We start from the raw sequence: 23,904 nt of genomic DNA, 5'->3' as shown, positions 1-23,904 counted from the left end.
ATTCTGTTTAATGGCTGAGTAATATTCCACTGTGTGTGCATATGTGTGTGTGTGTTTGTGTGTGCATACCATTTATTTATCATTCATCTATTGATGGACACTTGAGCTGCTGCCATAATTTGGCTATTGTAGATAATGCTGCAATAAACACAGCAGTGCATATATCAACGTGTTGTAGCCTTTACATAAATACCCAGTAGTGGAAATATTGGTTCATATGGTAATCTATCTTTAACTTTTTAAGGAACCTCTATACTGTTTCACACGTGGCTGCACCGGTTTGCATTCCTACCAACAGTGCGCAAGGGCTCCTTTTACTCCACATCCTCACCAACACTTGCTATTTCTTGTGTTTTTGATTTTCGTCATTCTGACAGGTGTGAGGTGATATCTCACTATGGCTTTGATTTGCATTTCCCTAATGACGGGTAATGTTAACCATCTTTTCACGTGTCTGTTGTCCAACTGTATGTCTTCTTGGGAGAAATGTCCATTCATGTCTTCTGCCTGCTTTTTAACTAGATGATGATGATGATGATTTGGTGTTCAGTTGTGTAAGTTCCTTATACCTTTCAGATACTGAACCTTTATTGGATATGTCACTTGCAAATGTCATCTCCCATTCAGTAGGTTGTCTTTTAGTTTGTTGATTGTATGAATTTTTAAAATAAATACGGTACAGTACTAAAAACATATTTTCTCTTCCTTATGATTTTCTTAATAACTTTTTTCTCTATTTTATTATTAGAGTACAGTATATAATTCATAGAACATACAAAATTGGTATTCATTGACTGTTTATGTTATTAGTAAGGCTTCTGGTCACAGAAGACTATTAGTGGTTGAATTTGGGGGACTCGAAAGTTACATGTGGATTTTCAACTGCATGGAGTGTTGACACCCCACACCCCTGCATTGTTCAAGAGTCAGCTACACTACCATTCTCCCTGTTTTGGGAAGATTTTGGCTCAGAGAAATCAACTAACATGCTCAGGAGTACCAGGCTAGGAACTATCATAACTTGAATTCAAATCCAAGTCTGCCTGACTCTGAGAGGTCATATGGACCACGTACTGCTTAGTAAAGAGTTATTAAATGATGCATTATAAGAATGATATTTAGTAGAATGGATTGGATTCCCAAAGAGCCTCATCTACAGAGAACAGATTCTGGTTTAGAGTCACATAGGAGAGGCACATTTTAACGTTGAAAGGGATCACAAAAGTCCCCAGACACATAGGGAGGTAAAGTGACCTGTTCAAGGTTGCATGATTATAGTTACCGTGGCAATAATAAAGATAGGATACTGTATTCTTCATTCCCAGCCCAAGTGTGCTTTCTACCATTGCAGAGGGCTTTGTATCCTTTTCTCTTTTCATACAAAAAGACAAAAAGACTTCAAGGTTACCTTATGGTATCTATAACAAGCAAATCAATGGAAGTTTCCTCCACACAAACATGAGTTGCAATTATCATTGTTATTATTATAATTCTGCTGTTTGTGCCTCTTCTCCCTGTTAGTTCCCAGAATCAGTGGACAGACACCAGGACAGGATAATTAAATACGCTGAAGTGCTTGTCATGACTCCACATGAATCCAGGAGACAGAGCTTTCATGGACCAATCACCTCATTCCCCCAAAGTGCTCCCTCTCATAATTAAAAATTAAACCGTTTTCCAATGAAATAATTTTGCTCATTCTTCTTGCTCCCGCTCCAGTGCCTGTGGCACCAGCTAAATTTCGAATTAAATAATTCAGCTGCAATACATTTAAAATAGATCACGTTGAGCGCTTCACTTCCGATTGGCTGCAAAACCAGGCCAATTGAACAAGATTCTCATGGATGTCACCCGCCAAGGGTGTGCAAGGCATGGGATTCCATTAATGAGGGATGATCACCTTTCCCTATTTTCTTATTCCCAGGCTCTGGCACAGTGAAACTTTCCCCCTCTTTAAACCATTTTGTCTCATTTTTATCCCTTTGTTCTCATTTTCCTCCCCTTTGATCAAATCAAAATCTTCCTTTAGAATACAGATTCCTCCCCCATTTTGCTTTTCCGGTCGTCAGTTCTCAGCTTGCTTTCAACATCTGCTTGTTTGCCAAGGCAATAGAGACAGATTACCACTCTCCCCCTGTGCCGTGCAAGGAGGAAGTAGAAGACAGGAATGGATTAAGGGACTGTGCTGAGTCAAATACTCTCTCCTCCTGGGGCTGCCAGTTTTCATCTGGCTCAGGCTGCCAGGATCTCAGAATCATTATTTCATTTGACAGATAATACTGTAACAATAGTCTGCCCTGCTAATGGTCCTCACCTGGGGAGCCAGCATGGCAGCGAGAGGTGCTGTGGCAAAAAAAAGAACCCTGATGGGGAGGAGGCAGGGGTCTGATGTGCGGATGTGTGATCCTGAAGGAGCCGCTTAATCACTCTGGACCTCAGTTTCCTCAACTGGACCCTACTCTGCCTAGACAACATAGTTTTATCTATTCTCAGGCTCACAAGCAAAAGGGAAATTTGAAGCACAAATGACTTCCAGAGAAGGTCAACCAGGATTATGAGTTAATGAGGCCAGCCGAACAAGAGATATCAATCGCTAGGGAGGGGGAGGGATGTTCCTCTTCTCTACAACTCAAGTATCTGCCGAGGGAGGGAAATCTTATCCCATTGCAAAAAAAAAAAAAAAAAAAAAAAAAGGGGGAAAGAGACTTACTGTTTCTCTCTGGTTTTACTTTCCCTCTTCCCCAGAGGATAAGTATTCACTTACATGGTTGCTGTTTGAGAGGAAAACACTGGCTTCGCTCATCTCGTCCCCTTCTGAGCTGCCTCTTTGTAGAGCCGGCCCCTGTCCACAGGACCTACACGTCTGCCTTTTCCCAGTGGATAGTTTACAGAGGCAGTCTCTGCCCAGATTGGGGTCAGGACATGGGGAGCACTCAGTGACCCAGTGCTGCATACAACGGGTGGGTAAATTTAATTCAGAGGTGAGGTAAAATAAAGCCCTTAATGACTGCTGACCTGGTTTACCTTCCACATAAGCTTTGTCAGTAACAAATCGGGGAGGTTTTAGTTTCACTGCTGTGTTTCTTGAATCTTATTTCTTAATAAGCTCTGATCGTTGTAAAGGAAAAGTGGTATTGTTTATTAATGTTCTAAAACTTAATTTTTTTCTTCCTGCCGGGGGCCGAGGAAAGATAGGAAATGCTATTAGGTAGAAGGGACAGGTTAGCTCCTTAAAGCTCTACAGAGCCACTGAGGACCATCAGAAGTTGTTACAGAGAACCTGAAACAGTAGTGGGGAACTCTCCCGAGGTGGCCAGCTCTTCATCACAAGGGGCATCTAAACCATGGTGCTATCGAGCACTAGTCTGTAATGTTAGCGCTCAGTGGTTTCCTTTGATGTAGAAATGGAAGATAAGATTGTGGGGGGTGTTTGGGAACATCCCTGGGTCCTGCTTCCCCTGTGCAAGTCTGTTACTTTCTTCTACAAGGGCTTCCCAGTGGTGAATGCCAGGATAGCTGTGGTCTTGAATAATTAATGACTGCATTTGTCATTTGCAGAAATGTGTTTATATAGAGAGAACACGAGTCTACGACGTGGCACTAAGGAACTAGTAAGCGTCTCTCCTCGTCAGTGCACTCAGTGGGGGCACACGCACACACTTGCACACACATGTGCACACTCATGTATACACAATGCACACGCACTCATACAAATACAAGAATAAAAGGAAATGGAAATCTATAAAAAAGAAATGTGGAATCTAGGTCCAGAGAGACTGCCACGTTATGATGCTTCTGACTCAGGCCTACCAGCCAGAGGTATACGTGTACATAGGAGACAAAAAATTGGGAACCCCAGGGGCGCCTGGGTGGCTCAGTCGGTTAAGCCCCTGATTTCGGCTCAGGTCATGATCTCAATCGAGGATTGTGGGTTCGGGTCCCACATCAGGCTCTGTGCTGACAGCTCGGAGCCTGGAGCCTGCTTCAGATTCTGTGTCTCCTTCTCTCTCTGCCCCTCCCCTCTTACGCTCTGTTTCTCTCTATCTCTCAAAAATAAATGCTAAAAAATTTTATAATAAAAAAATTGGGAACTCCATTGTGTGGTGTGGCTGCCAGAAACATGGAGGCCACCATGGTTAGAGACCTGAGGAGGAGACAAACCATCATCACACATTATCGCAAAGAGGCTGGTGTCTTGTCAACGTACTTTCAGAAACTCATGCTTGATCCTGGGTGCTGCTCACTGGTACATCCCAAAAGGACTATGTTTCTTGGTCATATCTGACTCTCACTGGACTGGATCTGGAGTGGGGGAGACTGCCAGCCTCACAGGAATGGAGGTTCTGAGGCTTGGGTTGGTCACTGAGAAGGGTCCCTTCATTCCCAACTTTCCTCTGTTCCGAGGTGTCACAATGGTCACCGAAATGTGAGCACTGAAGTCATCATGCACTTTCCATGCTCTTGTTTTTTTGTTAGTGTGTGTGTGTGTGTGTGTGTGTGTGTGTGTGTGTGTTGGTGTTGTTTTTAAGTTAAATATTAATTGACAATCAAGAAAGCATGGGATCCATAGTCAGTGGCGAAGGGTGGAGAGCAGGTAGGTGGCGAACCTATTCATCCACAGATTCCACATCTGGGGTGTTGAAACTGGCACGTTTTTGTTTGCAGGGTTCTAGCTGGGTCTGGGAGGGGGAAAAAAGTGCAAAGTAATTTGGAGAGAAGAACAAAATAGAAAGTGCCCTTTCCTGAATAAGACCCCTTAATTTTCCACTAACCCAGTGCACAGGACAGTGGGAAAAAATCCTAGATTTCATGGCTGAAGACCTGAGTGTGAGTTCTGTGCTTCTGGGTAAGTGACTTAACCCCCTGTACCTTAGCTTCCCTCATCCATTAACTGGGGAAGGTCCTAGTAGCAACCCTTCCCTCACATGAGAGTGGTCATAACTGCAAGAAGTAATAAATATTAAAATACTATAACATTGAATATGCTAGAGTCCTTGTTGTTTCCCTACCTAGGGTTTTGTGAGATTTCTGAGGTTAAATTAATTGAATGCCATGAATGTATTAAAGACCCTGATAAGCCCTGCTATAAGTAAACAGAGTATATATGAAGAAACAAAAATCTTATTTGGTTTTGAAACCTAGTAGTTTCCAAATCTAACTTTACCCTTGAACTCAGTCTCCTGGAAGCACCATTTAATGTCCCCTTTCACGTGTTTTGAGGAGTGGGAGGTCATACAAAGAGCTTCTATTTTGAAAGACAATTGAGCATAGGGTAGGAGTGGGATCAGCCTCCAAGTCAAGGAAGGCACCGAAGATCATAACGTGCCACCCGCCCTCCACCCCCAAGTGTTTAGCTTAACAGTTCTGCCGAAAGTCTGGTCATGGTTTGTCTCAGTGAGCCATTAAAAACGTCATGACTACACCATCCCCAGAAGTTGGGGTTCAGTGGAGATTCGGACAAGCTCCTTTCCTTATGGGGACTTCAAGTCCCTCATTGTCCTAGAAGGCAAATATCTCAGATCACTGTGAATTACATAGACCATCAGCATCAGAATTACTTGGGCTTAAAAACAGATTCCTGAGCTCCAGACCTGGGACGGAAGCAGAACATGAGCGTTATCAGCCATTTCTCCCATGGGGGAATTTCATTCCCGCTGCAGTTTAAAAGCAGTGGTCGAGGGGAAGTCTGGGTGCCTCAGTCAGTTAAGCGTCCAACTTCAGCTCATGATCTCACAGTCTGTGAGTTCGAGCCCCGTGTCGGGCTCTGTGCTGACAACTCAGAGCCTGGAGCCTGCTTTGGATTCTGTGTCTCATTCTCTCTCTGCCCCTCCTCCACTCGTGCTCTGTCTCTGTCTCTCAAAAATAAATAAATGTAAAAAAATAAATAAATAACAAATAAAAGCAGTAGTCGAGAAAAGTCTCAGAGCCATATCAACCAAAGCCATCCCTGGCTTTCCGGATGTCCACATACTTCAAGTGTCCAAAGAAAAAATAGAGATCAGGAACCCTGAACAAAAGGCAGCCTCTCTCCACTGGGAAAACTGCGTAAGACAAGGCTCCTTACCTGAGAAGTTCTCCAAGCCCTGTGTTTAAGGCAAAGCAGAACCAGCCTGTTATCAAAGCTTTCCACTGTAATTCTAGAGAAGCTTCACGCATGCATACACAGATCCCTCTCTGAATTGGCCCGTCTGAAGCCAGGACCGTTGGAGTGAAACATAAAATATCACAGCATTGATTTAATGGCCTTTAAAAGTCCCTCCTGAGCGGCTGGGGAGCTCCTTGTCTGTATCCCTATGCACCACTGTGCTCGTAAAACTGTCACCATTAATCGCTGCCCAACATCCTGATAGTATTTGGGTCACACATCAAGGGGAGGGATGCGGTTTCTGAAGAGGTCTGGAATGTGGTTGTGGCAGCCTTAATCCTAGCCCACTTTTCCCAAAAGTGCGGCTTGTGGGTGCAGCGTCTGGCTTCTACTAAACACCTCACTGGACATAAAGGTACCACCTCTTTTCATTTGGAATGATCATTCTCTAAGCTGCCTGGAGCCAGAATCTGAATTTATTCCAAATGTTTCCTTCTTCTCCTGGGCCCTGGTAGTAATTAACCTATCCACATCTCTGTATTTCTTGGAATTTGTTTTCAATGGCTACCATTGTAGACCAGTGCTGTCCAATGGACACATAACACGAGCCATAAAGGTGAACTACATATGAAATTCTACATTTTCTAGTAGCCACACTCCAAAAGGTTGAAAAAAGGTGAAATTAACTTTTAACGTATTTAATAATATATTTATTTAATCTAATATATTCAAAATATTATTCCTTTAACATAGAATCAACATAAAAATTATTAATGCAATGTTTTACAAGCTTTTTTGGACCAAGTCATTGGAATCCAATGTGTATTTTTTTTTCAACTTTTTTTTTTTTTCAACTTTTTTTTTATTATTTATTTTTGGGACAGAGAGAGACAGAGCATGAACGGGGGAGGGGCAGAGAGAGAGGGAGACACAGAATCGGAAACAGGCTCCAGGCTCTGAGCCATCAGCCCAGAGCCTGACGCGGGGCTCGAACTCACGGACCGCGAGATCGTGACCTGGCTGAAGTCGGACGCTTAACCGACTGCGCCACCCAGGCGCCCCCAATGTGTATTTTTTACTTAGAACATATCTCACTCTGCATTAGCCACATTTCAAGTACTTAACAACCATGTGTGGCTACCATATTGGGCAGTGAAGTTCCAGACCAAAACAAGTGAGATGGGCAAATGATTCCCTTATCTATACACTCATGTGTTCTGAGCACTAACTATGGCACATACAGATCTGGGCACGTGGCTACAGAGATAAGTTATATGACATCTCTTCTCTCCTGGAATTTATGGTTAATTGGGGGGTAATAGACAATAAGGAAGTAGAAGAACAAGTGGAGAAAATAATTTCAGACAGCTCCAAAGGATATGAAGAAGCAGAAGGAGGAAAAAATTGGGTTGATATGATAGAAAGTAACTCAGAGAAAGGAGGAGAGGGCTGGGTTAGATCAAGTTCTAAAAGAAGAATCTCAGAACAGCGTCTGAATGACAAGAATTCATTTCTTTACTTTGTATGATAACAACCAGCATGCATTGTCTTAGGACCTGGGTGGTACAGAGTGCTATATGGAATATTTCATTGAATTACCGGTGCATGGTGCGTGAATAAGGATTCGACTATAGTGAATATTGGACTATAGACCTACACCAGCAAGAAGCACATTCCCAGGGACTTGAAATGTATTTTATGCATGGTACCTGCTCAATATATTTAATGGTTGGAGACATGAATAAAGAACAGCACCCCCTCATGAACTTGGTTTTGAGATCAAAAGGGGTAGTGGAAGGCTAAAGATGTTAATTCTGTTTCTTGTTAGTATGTTTGCTTTTTGGGTTGTGAGGTCCAGCCTGGTCGCTTTTACAAGAACGCGTTCATCCCTATCCCTGAAGATCAGATGATGACAGTTGATCTACCCAGTGGTTTTAAGAAAGGAGATTACGGGGCCCCTGGGTGGCTCAGTCGGTTAAGCGTCCGACTTCGGCTCAGGTCATGATCTCACAGTCCGTGAGTTCAAGCCCCGCATCGGGCTCTGTGCTGACAGCTCAGAGCCTGGAGCCCGCTTCGGATTCTGTGTCTCCCTCTCTCTCTGCCCCTCCCCCGTTCATGCTCTGTCTCTCTCTGTCTCAAAAATAAATAAACATTAAAAAAAAATTTTTTAAGAAAGGAGATCTTTGGGGGTCTATCCTTCCTAAGGCATGCAGACAGAAGATCAGGCTCAGAAAAATGTGCTCTTAAGCATCAAGATAATTTGTGAAAAGGCCAGGCCTTTCTTATGCAAGACATTTGCCAAGATAGGCAGAAATGAAATAAAATTAAAAGTGTCGGATTGGCCATTATATTTCACATCAGTAAGAGTTGGTGTGAGTTTTGCTGTTGTTGTTTTTTGAAGAGTTATAGTATTTTATACACTTTGAGGAGAACCTGCTTCAACAGATCAATATTTTCACAACAATAAAAAGTGATTCAGGAGAAGGGTCACCCAACAGAGTTTATTTTTATTGCAGTCAAATCTGGTTCATTAAAGAAAAAGATACTTTTAGGACTTTTATTTACTGTGTTTATTCATTTTTAGTACTTTTCTTTACCCTCCTCTTTCCTCTGTGACTCTGATCTAACCAACTATAGTTCTGTCAATAATAATGGCTAACACATATTAGCACTAACCAAATGCCAAACATTTTTGCTATCTACTTTAAATGAATGATCTCATTTGATACTCAGAAAGCCCTATTATTTTGGGAAAATTGTTATCTTAACTTTACAGGGGTGGAAGCTGAATGAGGCTAGTAAAATTTAAAATATTTGCCCAAGATCACAGAAGAGTGGTCCTCAAATAGTTGGCCTCAGGACCCATTTATATAATCTTAATAATTAGTGAGGACCCTGTATTAATCTTTACTTCCTGGCATAACAAATGACCACGAACTTAGTGGCTTAAAATAACAACTTCGCCAAAAATCAGTAGGGCAAATTTGTGCAGTTCTCTTTCTAGGTGCTCTAGTCTGTTCTACTGATCTATGTGTCTATCTTTGTGCCAATACCACACTATCTGAATTGGTGTAGCTTATTATAGTCAGTCTGAAGATCAGGGAGACGGATTTTTACCATCTTCTTCTTCTTTTTTTCAGAACTTAAAAATAATCTTGTCTATATCTACAAAGTAACCTTGGGGTGATTTTTATAGAAATTGAGTTAAAATTGTGTATCCATTTGTGGGAAATAGCATCTTTATGGAGTCTTCCAATTCATGAATGTGCTATGTCTCTCCATTTATCTAGAGCTTTGATTTCCTCCTATATTGGGTAGCATTCAGTAATCAAGTCCTATACATGTTTTGTAATGCTTACACCTCTTTTTTCAGTCATTGGAAACAGTAGCATATTATTAATTCTGGCATCTACATGTTCATTGTTAGTATAAATAAATACAATTTTTTTTTACCTTGATCTTATATTCTGTGACAACTTATTGAGCTCACTCATTAGTTCTAGCTTCTTCTTCCTCTTCTTCTTCTTCTTTTCACATTCCTTGGGACAGTCTGTGTAGACAATCATGTCATCTTCAATAGGGAAATTTTTATTTATTCTTTTCTGAGTTGTATGCCTTTTTACTTCATTTTCTTGCTTTATTGCACAGACTAGAACTTCCAACACTATGTTGAATAAGAGTGGTGAGAGTAGATATGTTTACCATGCTACCAATCTTCAGACAAAATGGTTCAGCCTTTTACTATTAAGCGTAATGTTTGCTATCGTTTATTTTTTAAAAAACAAACACTTCTTCTCGTGTTGAGAAAGTACTCTGTTCCCATTTTTCTAAGAGTTTTTATCAAGAATGTTGAAATTTGTGAAATTCTAAAAATGCATTAATTGATACGATCATGTGATTTTTTTTTTTTTCTTTTGCTTGTGAATGGTGGATTACGATTCTGAGATCAACTCTTCTGTTTCAACCCTAACTGTTCCGACACTCACTGGTGTACTGCAATTTAATTCTGGCACTAGCCCTTCAGATGTACCATAGATCCCCCACAAGAATCCATAGACTGCCTTCACTTTAGGTGCCAGTCACAAGTTCATGGCATCTCCAGGCTACTCACGTCTCTGGCTTACTGGCTACAAATTCCAGAGTTCCCACGACCACTTCAAGTTCAATATTTTGCTAGAACAATGCACAAAACTTAAGAAAGTGCTATTACACTTTTAATACGGTTTTATTATAAAGGATGCAACTTAGGAACAGCAAAGTGAACACATAGAGGGTGAGATCTGGAAGAGTCTGAAACACAGGGCTTCCATGCCCTCTCCCTGTGGAATCAGAGCACATCACCCTTCCAGAACACTGATGTGCACACCGACCAGGAAGCCCCTCTGAGCTCTGAGTTCAGAACTTTTATCATCCTAATGTGGGATACTATCGTCAAAGCTAAGGCACTGTGAACAACCATTGCCAATTAACAACCACTAGCTCTTAACAACTCTCAATTATTAACAATAAGCATTGATTATATGCGTGTATGAATATATACATACACTCACACCCTATGACATGTAATTGCCATTCGTTAAACATTATTCAATTAACATTCACTTGCTCCTCACGTTCCTACCAGAATAGAAGATCTGTGTCTTACTCATTTTATCACCATGATTGGTAATGATAATAGCCACCATTTATTGATTCCCTCCCATGTGCCAGATCGATTACATATATTTCATCTTCATAAAAGCCCCATGAAATAAATATTATAATCTTTAAGTACCAAGGAGGGAAACAAGTCTCAGAGAGGTGAAGTTACGTATTCCAAAATCACACAGCCAGTAATGAAAGCAATATTCTCTGCTTTTAATGTTGGGCTTGTTTTACCGCCTCTTTTAAAATACCTTCTATGTGGCTCCTGCATCCACAGGTCTAGGATGAGTAGCTTGATTGCTCTCTGCTAAGCCGGATAAGCTAGCAGAACAGAGGTTGGTTTAGATGCTGAAAAGACCTTTGTAGATAGAGAATCTTCTTTTCTCCCTTAACCTGTTAAACCAGGGGAAGTGGGACATCTTTAGGTGCCGAGGTGATCACTTATCTTGCCTGTTAATCAGCCTTCCATTTTTTATCTTGCCCCTCTGAGGGCCATCTTGTCCTCCTGAGCCTCATAAGCATTGATCCTTCAGCTTAAGCCCTGAGAGATAACTGCCATATCGATAAAATCCCTACTGTAATTTTTTTTCCCCTGAGTTATCGAAGAGTAGGCTATCAAGATGAGAGATACAATGAAGGCTGGAATCCACAGGACTGGGTGCCTGATTAGAGGGTTAGGAAGACACTGAGGAAAATGGAAGACCCTATGGTGATTGTGTATGGTTTTATCTACGAGAGACTGGGGCCAAAAACTAATTAATACTAACAATGATAATGATTAGATAGATAGATGATAGATAGATAGATAGATTATATTTATTTAGAGTTTACTATATATCTGGCCTTATTTGAGAGTTTTAAAGTATTAACTAATTTAATTCTTACCACTAATCTTTTCAGAAAATTATTACTGTCCTCATTTCACAGATATATAAACTGTACCAGAGGAGGGAAAGCTACCGGCATGGGGTAGAGGATTAGAGGGGGAAACTGAGCAAGAGGCTCGTTTTGTGTTTGATTTCCGAGGAGTGTTGGATATCAATTTGGAGTTCCCTAATTCACTTGGGCCTGCTCAATTTCATGGATTGATGGAGGTACTGAAGGGGAGGAAAACTTTTCCTTCTTCCCTTCTAGCTTCTTTAGCTGGTCTAACAATTAAACTGACATAAAACAGATTAACAGGAGAAAAAAATTAATTTCATATATACGGTAACCCATAAAAATATGAGACTCAAAGACATGAGTGAGGCAGGCAGCTTTCATACCTTTCAGACAAGAAAGCAACACATTTGTGAAGAATTGATAAGACAAAAGGATTTGGGCTTGGCAAGTATATTAGTGAAGAAGTAACAAGGTTTGTTTATACAGACTTTTCACAGTGCTGAACTCTGTGTCTGGTGAGGAGGATGCCTTCTCCCCTCCTGGGACAGGAGAACACCTTTCTCATGGGAGAGATATTTCCTGCTTTCAGAGGGACAGGGGAGATCAGAATGTTCTCTGGCACAGGCTGTTTCTTAAGTAACTTTCATTCCAAATAATCAATATACCAAAGTGGCATAGTTTGCAATGCTATATCCTGCTCCCCCTCAGTGTGAACTGATAAACTTGTGTCTGTTCTAAAATTGCCCTGAACATCAACCTCCTGATCTGAGAGTTTCCTTAACTGCAAACAGGATTAACAATTCACCTATGGCTCCCTGAAGTATCCTGGGGACCAAATGAGGTCAAGTATGTAAAACACCTGGCCCATGATAGATTCCTGCCCAGTGGCACGTGTCCCTCCTGCCTTCTCTCTTCTCCCCCTCATAGCTCCTTCTGCATCAATAGCTGTGAGGAGCAAACAAATAGTAATTATGAAAGTATTGTACAAAAACAAGGTTATTTATTTACAAACATTTTTAAATTCCATTTTTTTAAAAGATCTATTTTTAATTCCCAGAAAAAAAGCAAAAAGGAAGATTGAAAACTAACTCCCTGAAATGGTCGAAGTCACTTAAATACCGTTTTTAGCTGAAGACAAAAGAAGATATTGGGGTTGGGAAGTCAGATAGGGAGGTCACTAGGAAAAGCACAGTAAACAAAGGTAATGTTGTTATGCAGATTTAAGTCCCTGGCTTCTCCACTGATAAGAGTTTCCAAGATTGACATCTCCCATTTTCTGGTAAGGAGACACCCTTACCAGCAGAGATTTCCCTCATTAATGTAAATGTCTCTTACAAAAGGGTAACTTCTATTCCATTTTTAGAGCTTCACCTGAGTCTGCTGTTTCTTAAAAATAACCAGCTTAAAATTATTCCCATGCCAAAGAGGCATGGCTCCGGATGGCAAAATTTGCCCCCCTTCATTTCATTTCATTTTTTTTTTCCATTGTAAATATGAGGTTACTACTGTCCTGCTAGTTATCTTTGTATCCCTTTGCAATCGTTCTTTCGGGAGAAATTCTCAGAAGTCGAACTGCTGAGTTAAAGGGACTGTGCTTCCTTGTGATGAGCACCGGGTGGTGAACAGAAGGGTTGAATCACTATGCTGTATACCAGAAACAAGTAGTACACTGGAATGAAAATTTAAAAAATAAATTAAAATAGGGAGACTTAAGAAAATAAATAGAGGATCTGTGCTTTAACACCTGAACATCCCTTTAGTCTACACCATGACCTCTAAATCCTGCCTGACCTTTAAAGGTCACTCCTCGTGACTCTTACACACTTAGGACTCAAGGTTTCCAATCCAGAGTTATTTTCTGAGTTTCCCTTTGCAATACTCCCAAGTCCCCAAACCCAACTCTGGTCAGCAGGCCCCCAGGCAAGCAAAATATTTTTAGACCACTTACAGGAACAGAGATGTTGCCGGGCGACATGTCCTGTCAGGGACAGGCAAGAGGCTCTCTTAATGTGGGGCCACAGAAAGAGGAAAAGGAAGGGGGGAAGAAAAGACTAGCTTTTGCTAAGGAGGGGCGGGCACACACATACACACACGCACACTCACACACACAAACACGTGCACACATGGGTGATCTCTAAGCTAATGATTCCTTTCTTGAACAGTAGCAAAAAAAGAAGGATGTATGCATTCCTTGGGGGATTTGTGGAGGGGTGAACAAAGTGTCCCCCAAACTCAGGTGAAGATGTAAACAAGCCAGAATCCTCGCGATTTTAAGAGGCCTTCTGCTTGCTCTCTTTAGGGGCCGCGCTGCTGTAACTCCTGAGGGGAGCGGGGCTGGCCTGCACACTGACTGCTCTACTCCCATCTCAAATCCTTGGGGGTTTATTCTAAAGACTAAAGGAGGCAGGGTCCACAGTGCCTCTGCATGGTGCCTGCTCCTTCCAGCAGCACACAAGCAAGGATCTGTGCACCTGTCTCAACTCCGCCCTCAGCCGCTATCACTTCACTTCTCAAATGGCCCAGGGTGGTGGGAAGGTAGGAAAGTTCAGCTGGCTTCTCCCCGCCCCGCCCATTCCCCCTGGTCACCCTTCTAGAATCTTTTAAGGCCATCAGGTAGGGGAAGCCAGCAACACACAGGAGGTGAGGTGAGGTCACCCGCCCTGGGGCTCCGGCACGCTGGATTCTGGGCCTCTGGCAAAGTGCCTTCAAGTAGCTAAACTTAAACCATCCTAATTCCTTCACGTAGTCTCCCTACTCTTACTCTGCTCCAATTCGACTTCCCTCTTCACCCTCTCTCCCAAACAAAGCATATAGTTTTAAAGCATGCTCCCTGATTATGCAACTTTGAGGGTCATCCAATTCTTTTCTGGTTTGTGAGGGCCCCTGTGATCTCTTATTTCCTTGTTGAAAAGGTAGTATTGGCCACCAATCACAGGATAAAAACCAAAGATCTTAATACGGCATAAACCCCTCTTTCCTGCTGTCTTTGCTTTTCTAGCCTCACTTTCCCCTCCGTCCCTACCCCTCCATTCAGAACATCTTTCAATTCCTGAAATGTATCCTATCACTTATTCTCTCCAGACATTTGTGCAGTCCCATTTGTTGGTGATGCCTTTTATTCCCCCTCCCCCCAGCTTTTACTTGGTTCACCTTCTCCATTTGGCAAGTCTTATTACTGACCTTTCTTCTTCGTTAACTCCTGTACACAGCCAGATTAATTGTATGTTGCCCAAGTGGACCACAAGAATTCATGAGGGTAGGGACATGTCCATCTTTTACAATGTTGTCTGTCTAGTACAGTTCCTAAGGCAGAGATTACTAATTGTTTGCCAATATCTGTTCTCCCCTATCTAATTCAAGAGATCCTAAATTTTCCCACAGCATGTGACCACTGAACTGTAGACTATATATCATAGGTACCCTTAGAGCCTGTTATGGCCAAGGGATTAAATTGTAGCATTAGTATGTGAGGAGAAATGATGTATGCTATATAAAAGAAATGGTTGTAGACAATACTGCCCCTTTCCCCTTCCCCGATGCCTGGAAGGGGATGAGAGCTGTAGAGTTACATTAGACCCAGAAGTGAAAGACATGTTTGAAAATGGCAGAGCTTCCCTGTAAGTCTTGGACAGCTTGATTCTAGAAAAATAAACTTTCAATTGGTGGAGCCATCATATTTTGGGATCTTTTGATTTGGATCAAATTTCAGTAGGTAGGTAGTTAATAAATAATTTTTATATGAATGAATGGGTGGGTGGATGACCAACTGAACTGTTCTATTTTTTGTTCTGATGTCTACTTCTTATCACAGAGTTTACCGTACTTTTCTATATCACAGAGTATATCTTATTGACCACTCTTTATCTTAAAGAGTTCTCCATGGTCCACAAAATATACAAGTTCACAGGGATTTGAACAGAGGTGATAGGAAGGAAGGAAGGAAGGAAGGAAGGAAGGAAGGAAGGAAGGAAGGAAGGAAGGAAAAGAAAGAAAGAAAGAAAGAAAGAAAGAAAGAAAGAAAGAAAAGAAAGAAAGAAAGAAAGAAAGAAAGAAAGGAAGGAAGGAAGGAAGAAACCTATGGAGAGAGGGACAAAGAGACAGGGAAGAGAAATATGAAAAAAGAGCAACCAGTAGCGGATCGTTTAAACCTTCAAATAATAGGGAACTTGTGTTGAGTGCCAGCTACCTCCATGCTAGGCACTGATCTAGGCACTTCATGTGCATCAATTAATTTCCTACCCACCACCATTTTATGAATAGGTGCCATTATTGTTCCCCTTTTACCGATGGGGACACTGTGGACCATAAAAAGTAAATAGCTTGTCTGAAGTTACACAAACTTTTGATGCCCAGTTACAAACCCAGATAGTCTGACTTGAGAGCCTCCACTCTTGATTATTGTATCATACTGCCATCTGAAGAATGAAAGTCCCCAAAGCACAGGTGCTGAAGAAATGTTAGAAAACATCAAATCCACTTTCTTTTACAAATGAGAAAAGTGAGACCCAGTGAGAGGAAATGAGTTGTTTAAAGAGACACAGATAGAAAGAGGTTGCCTATTGGCAAGAACAACAACCAGCGTCAGGAATGGCAATTTCCATGCTTCGGTGCATTGAGAAGACAAAGGAAAGACTGTTTTGATGGAGAAATGATACATGCCCTGTGTGCACAGGGAGTGAACTGCAGAATACACATGTGCTGGGGTGGATATTCAGTCCCCATTCTTCATTCCCAATGACTCACTCATACACTTTGCCATGCCACTTGGCAATGCCCTCCTACTGTGCACATAGTCCTAACTATTGGTAACGGGCCTGGCCATGTAATTTGTTTTGGTCAGCAGAATGCTAACAGACATAATGTGAGCAGAGACAGAAGCATGCTTGGGCACATCAGCTTGTTCACTTGCACTCCTATGACTTTCCATGGTAAATATATATCTCAGGAGGTGCTGATTCAAGGAGAGCGGAGAGACACGTGGAGCAGACCAAAACCAACCTGAATCCTAGGAGCATCCCCATTAGATCTGCAGACTGAACTGGGAGCTGTCCCAGCAAACCCACAGACTCCGGGGTGAGAAAAGGGATGTTTGCTGTTGTCAGCCACTGAGATTCTGGGTGGTTTGTTATTACATCATTATTATGGCAGTAGCTAACTAACTCACTATGATTCATCTTTGCCAAATGTGCCTTCTGCTAGACTATTTCATAATCATTCCCCATTTTCTTTGTATCAGTTTACTTGCCATGGATTCCAGAGTTGGGACATTTGAAGGCACGAGTAACATCCAATATGCTTTTATGAACTTGTTGAAATCTGGAGGGAGGAGGGAAGCCGAGATCGAGAGCCAGTTTGGAACAACTTCTCCTTTAGAAAGTATGTGAACTTTCATAAAGGCAATAGGACAAATAGCTGATACCCTGTAGGGTCCCCAAACGCAGAACGTAATCACGCAGCTTATAAAAGTGGCAGCCTGGGAGAGTAAGACCCGATCCTTAAAATCATTCGTGTAATAATGCTGTTTGACTATACACTGATACTTCTTCTCACTCTGTATACTTGGCTCACTGTGATAGCATTATTTGTGTTCAGGCTGTCTCCACTGGCAACTGAAGTAAGCAAGAGCTTGGATTTATTTCTTCTAAATCCAGGTTAAAATTTTGGTGCTATCATATGGTGTCAGGATCAGAAATCTAGGAATGTAAGGCTTCTGTAGAGTTAATCACCTCCGCTTCCATGGGGCCCCAAGGAGTTCCCAGATAAACAAGTCATGGTAACAGGACAGGACTAAATTATTAATAACTGTCCCCACACCTCGTGCTACAGTGCAATACTCTAGGTAACGATTCAGTTGGCACACCTGACCATGGTTCTGGGTCTACCTGGAGACTTTTTCTTCTTCGATCGCACACTGTCCCCCTACCAATGTAAATATTGAAATTTTACGATTTCTTGAAGGGAATTAAATGGGGGATGGGCAATGCCATTGCCACATCTAAGAAGTAGCATGTGTCTCAGTTTACAGATTCCACACAGGGAATAAAAGGAAAAGCACAAATGAAGAGACTGTCCTTCATGGCCCTCTTACTCTTTTACTGAGTACATAAGAAGTATGGGACCAGGCATTTAAGGCATGGTCATCTTGCCACCAAGGGACTTGGTCTCTCCTTCTGCCACTCAGATGGCTTTCTGCCTTGCCAGGTGCTCCATTCACAGTTGCCATGGACAGAAGAATCTGAAGTATTGCTTCTTCTACATTATGTATCACCATACCTCATCACAGATCTGTGTTAGGTCCACGCTGAGTAAAGATGCTTAAGAGTGTTTGCTGAATAAATAAAGACTTGTGCTAGCGACAATGGTGGCCAGCAAAAGCCGAGTAATAATTCACAAACTAAAGAATTGCACAATCAATCAGGAAGAATCAGAAATGCACAGAAACCTGTTGATCAATACATATTTATTGTGGTCTGTGTGCTAGGACTTGGGGATTGAAAGGCAAGGGAGTCAGAAGATCTGTCCTCCATGATCTCATGGTCTGGGAGATGACACAATCAATTGCATGGAAAATTCTGGCAAAAGCCATGCTAGAGATCACAGGGGACGTTGTGGGATCACAGAGGTAGACTAACCTCTGAGCAGAAGAGTGAGAACTTCCTAGGAGGTGAAAGCCAAGCTGAGTTTAAAGAGTGAGCTAAGGAGAGAAAGGGAGACACGTAGGCAGAGGGAAAGCAAGACAAATCATGAGGGTCTACAAAGTCCTGGCATGTCTGAAGAATGAAAGTGGAATTCTGTATGTTTGGAATGTGGATTAGATACGTGCACGTTGCTGCTCTGGTCTGGGAAGGGACACAAATTTGGACAGTCAGAAAGTGACAAGTGATGTTTAACCAAAAGTCAGTGAAAGTCCAGATGAGTAGCAGGTCTGCAGGGAGTGGCACAGCGAGAAAGACATTCTTCATGGATGAGGCAGTGATAAACATAATTACAACTCAAATAAACAATAGCTACTACCCCTGAACCTTGAATGTTTGGTAAATACTTTGCATACACTACTTCACGTACACTCCCACCATCTCTTTGGAGGACCTGTACTGACTTCCCACTTTTTATAGATGAAGAGAATGAAGCTCCGACAGGTTGAATGGCTTATCCAAATCACACGGTTGGTAAGGGATACAGCAGCGACTCCAGCCCATGTCTGTGTGCTCCCAAAACAGATGCTCTTAACTTCCAACTCATATAATTGTGAAATGCACTTTAATGATAGGGGAAATGTGGTGAGGCAGAGATGGGGGTTATACATTTTATATAAAGATTGCAGCACTGGCCACCCCCAGAGTTCTGAGGTGCTGGGACCCATTAGGGAGCCTGAAAAGCTACAAAGATTATAAAATGGATCCCCCGGTGTCTGCACTTACCTCCCTAATGCATTCTTCCAGAAGAACCCGCTGTCATCTATTCCAGGAGACAGATATTCACCCTGAAGTTGTAAAGAGCAATTTATAAAAAAGTGCACCAAAAAAAGTAAAACCTAGTACTTGAAGCTAATGGTTGGACAAACTGGGACAGAGAATAGTTTACTATTATTATTTAATTTTCCAAAAAAAGAGTGCACAGCTTCATCCTATTTATCATAAAAGTCACTGATATAATGAAAGCATCTCATCACATCAGCCGTCATTTCTACAAATAGAGCTTTGACGCTTTAGATATTAACATGTGTTATAAATGTCACTGATATATTAAGACTTTTCAGACTGTCTATCTAAAAATAGAAAGAAAGGAAGATCCAGAGGGAGGGAGGAGGAAGACACAGAACTGACTAATTCCATCAGAAAAAGGGGAACCTATTCTTGCACGATTGGATCTTCTATCTGTGACTGATGCAAGTAAACACCTGAAGCTGATTTATGGTTTGTATTCTACTCACTAGCAGACTGTGATGCGGAGAGGAGACAGTGGCAGGAAGACACGGAGGAAGGAAGAGAGAAAGAGAAACAAAAATATGCGTATTTAAGGGATTTTAATATCTAAAAAGACTCAAATTGTTCCCTTAATCCCTCTTACTTTGCGTGTGGGGAAACTGAGTCTTGGAGTGGCTATACAATTCCATGTGCACCACTGCTGCTTGGTGTTAGACCAGAAAAGCTTCAGAAATCTAGGCTCTAAATCATATATTAAAGGAGAACTTGGGCTTTCTTTTCTTTTCTTTTTTTTTCCTAAAGAGAAGTGGGAAGCTCTGTGGGTGGGGGAAACAGGCATTGGCAAGACATGGGCATCGGAGTCACAAAGAAAGGAGAAGGGGAGCATGAACGACGTTTTATACCTACTATTCAACAGGAGCATTACATGCATTATCCGACTTGGTATTTGTGCCAGTCCTGGAAAGGTGGGCAATTAGACCCATTTTATTCATGGAAGCCCAGGTTAGTTAAGCCATGTGCTCATGGATGAGTAAGTAAATTGCCTTTACTTATCCGCATCCCTTGGGGTGTCAGACTCATTCCCAGCTGCACAGTCCAAGGACAGAGTTCCTATCCTACATTTTAACTTGAGCTTTCACCTTGGCACCTTAGTGCCAGGGGAGCCACTTAGTGCCAGGCTGGCACTTAGTGCCAGCGCAATCACCTGAGCCAACCAAGTCCCCGCACGGGAGGGTTCCCTCGAGGTCACAGGGATGCTGGGTATGAGTTCCCTTTTCCCTGCCTGGCCTCAACCTCAGCACTGCTTCCTTTCCTTCTTTTCCTTGGGCATCACTGTAGGGCGAGGCCAATTCCTGTCCTACGTTACACACAGGGTTGCCTCACTCAATTAAAAATAATAGAAACCAGTTATTGTGCAACGAAGACTTGTGTTAATGAACTGTACAAATAACTAAAAGTCTAGTTTTTAAAGCCTGGAATTGGATTCATCATCACAGATGGTGCAGAACAGGCCATGGAAGGGCATGTCACGTGGGGGTGACAAAGGGCACATGGGAAGAGGGAAGAAAAGGAGAGGTTTTGTAGGATTCAAAAGTAAATATTATGAAATTGATAGTTGTAGTTTGCTAATGCAAACTAGTGCTGTTGATGTTGCTGTTTTCTTTTAGGGCCCTCTTAAGCTTCCCTGGAGCCCCATAGCCATAGAGAAAGCAAAGGAGACTGCTTCAACTCCTCCTCCCGCTGCCCTCTGCTCTCACTGCTCCTCCCTCTTCCCCCCTCCTTCACTTTCCCCTTCTTTTCCTCACTCCTCCCGTCACTGAAATTGTAAACTCTGCACCCTCGCACCCCGCACCAGGATAATGGTTTATCATAACCCCTAAAGCATTTTGTATTCTGCTTTCTAATTTTTCAAACTACAAATTATTTTACGATAAACACAATACTTAAAGTCAAAATGAACGAAATAAAATGGAAGTCCACGAAATAGAAAGTAAATGCTCCTCAGTGATCTCACCCCCAGGGACGCCACTGTTTACAGTGTGGTTGGAGGCAGCATCTGGTAGCCAGTGGCACTGCCCTGGATTTCTTTTTCTTGGGTTTGTGTCTCCACCCTGCCACTTCTGACCTGTGTGACTTTGGGCAAGTGACGCCACTTCTCTGGTTCTCATTTTCTTCAAGAAAAATTGGGACTGGATGTCACACCTGTCTCTTGGGATGGCTTGCGAGGACCTAATGACACGATGCATGCCAGCCCACACAGACAACTTCCTAGTTACTCTAGCTCATTCTTCTGGCTCTGGTTATTCTAGCTCATAACCAAGTGTGTATGAACAATTGGTTAATTCTGTATATTGTATGCAGAAAAAATTTTTCCCTTAAAAATATTATGTGGGCCTTGGAACGTCTGGGTGGCTCGGTCGGTTGAGCGTTTGACTCCTGATTTGGGCTCAGGTCATGATCTCACAATTGTGAGACTGAGCCTCCCATGGCTGTTCATTCAGCAAAGGTGTATCTGCACTCTCTGTGTATTCAAAGATAACCCAGCACAGTTCTGTGTGTGGAGACCTCTTATGTGATGGAGAAATGAGATGCAAATATTATAGAGACACTGAGGCATTGAGCATTGCAAAAAATAAAAAAAATAAAAATTGAAGTGTCTCCCAGTTTGGGTAGAAAACCATTGGAATTGACTATTATTACTGCTCTATAAACATCTCTCAGGTTTTGGGTACTCTCAAGGCTTTTTTTGAAAAAGATAATTTGGCCCCAGTATCCCCTGGGGCCTGAGGATGACCTGGGTCTTAGGAGAGGCTAACAGATTTACCTATTTTTTTTTTTAATCTGCATCCTGTCTCCTTGGCACCCTATTACAACCACAGCCAAAGGGCACTAGGAGAAATCTTTGATTTTCTGCTTCTCAGCACTCAACTCTCCTGTGCTTAGGGAAATATTTCCTTGCAACTTTTCTGTTCCAAACTATCATAGGCAAAAACCACTGAGAACCATGTCTGCAGCAGGACTGGGAGGAAAACCAGAGAAAACAATACATAGGGAGAGGAAAGAAAGAGCTGACATTTTCTCCTAGACTGAATAATGTATTTGAATGTTTCATTTTGCTGTAGATTGAAAGGGGATTAAGGGGGAAAGAGGTGAGGAGGGAAGGAATGAGATAGAGGGACGTGTGAGACCCAAGAGATGGGCGTTGTGATCCAGAAAGTTATTTCTCAGCTGGGCTTAGTTCTAAAGTTCACTACTGAATTATGTGTTGGACGTTGAGAGACTGTCTCTAGTGCCCTTGGAACACCTGTAATGGAATGTGCTGGGCGTGCAATGATTCCTCAACTTCAGGACATTCTGCAACCTGTTCAAATCCCTCTTGTGTTTTGTTTCTTTGTTTCCTTTTTTAACTTCTTAATTCCCCATCTCTTTTTTCTCATAGTTATTTACAAGTTACATAATAGAGGCTAAGTAAATGTTTGCTCACAGCCATCTGAGCATTCCCTTCCTGCAACAGAAATGATAGCATGGGGTGCCTGGGTGCTTCAGTTGGTTAAATGCCTGATTCTTGATTTCAACTCAGGACATGATCTCACAGTTTGTGAGTTCAAGCCCCGCATGGGTCTCTGTGCTGACCACATGGAACCTGCTTGGGATTTTCTCTCTCCCTCTCTCTTTCTAAAAAAAATAAACATTAAAAAAAAAAAAGAAATATCAAAAACAACAGGACTAGAGCAACTCCACGCTGAAAATGTTTAGACAATGTATGAACTTTGTAGAATAAAATATCTCAAATGATTGTTCTTAAAAGGTGTGTGAAGAAAGTCTACCTACATCTAGACTGATTCTCTCATACCTTGTGAAAATATATATGTTGAAAACGTGATATATATGATGAAATGTTCTTTTGGGAAAACAAGTCCCAAGATGGATACAAATTAGTCAAGACTTCTGTAATCTTCTTTAAAAGCTTATAGTATTTAAAGAAAAATATGAACTTACCAATTAAATTTTAATAGGACTCCAAGTAAGTGCAAAAAGTAAATGCAAAGTAGATGAAAATTTATATTAACATTTGGCACAATTGCTTAAAGACTTGGAAGGGAAAAAATGCGAAGGCCACTGAATAAAACAAAGAAAACAAGGATGTCATATCACCTTCTCATGAAATTTAGCACATAAAAGATGCATACTTCAAATATGCAGTAAGGAAGGAGGGAAGAAAATCAGAGAGGAAGGAAGAAGAGAAAGAATGAAAGAAGGCAAGGAAAAGAATGATGGATAATGGAGGGAAAAGGAAGAGAAGGAGGCAGAACAAATAATTGTCATTATTTTTTGGGATTACATAGGATAAGAAGGCATTTCAAAGGAGCAAGCATTCATTGTGAGTGGGTGCTAGGAGGGACTCTCTCTGGGGAGTCTGAAGGGAAATTATGAGATAATTTATAAGATCCTAGCCATATCAACAGCTAGAAGTATGGGGAGTACGTCAGTGGCTTCAGGGTTTCAGTGCCTGGTTTAACCACCAGGCTTTACTGCCAGACTAGACTAGTTCCTTTTCCAGCTTTTTTACTTAGTAAGTATATACCTTGGGCCAGTAATTGAACTGTGGCCTCAGTTCCCTCGGATGTAAAATGGGGATTATAATACCTAGGGCCATAGATAGAATGTGATGATATGTACGGAGAGTTTAGGACAGAGTCTGCAGATGAAATGCCCCTTATTGCCATAATTATTACTATTAGTGTTACTGCAATTACTCTTCGGGAAAACAATGGTTCAGTAGTAAGGACCCACATATATATATGTATTCCTTTTGCCCCAGCCATCCCCCTCCTGGAAATGGATCTCTACAAAATAATTCAACAA

This window comes from Prionailurus bengalensis, chromosome D4 (genome assembly GCF_016509475.1).
Source record: "Prionailurus bengalensis isolate Pbe53 chromosome D4, Fcat_Pben_1.1_paternal_pri, whole genome shotgun sequence".
Lineage (NCBI taxonomy): Eukaryota > Metazoa > Chordata > Mammalia > Carnivora > Felidae > Prionailurus > Prionailurus bengalensis.
Note: the sequence above shows the minus strand (reverse complement) of the source record.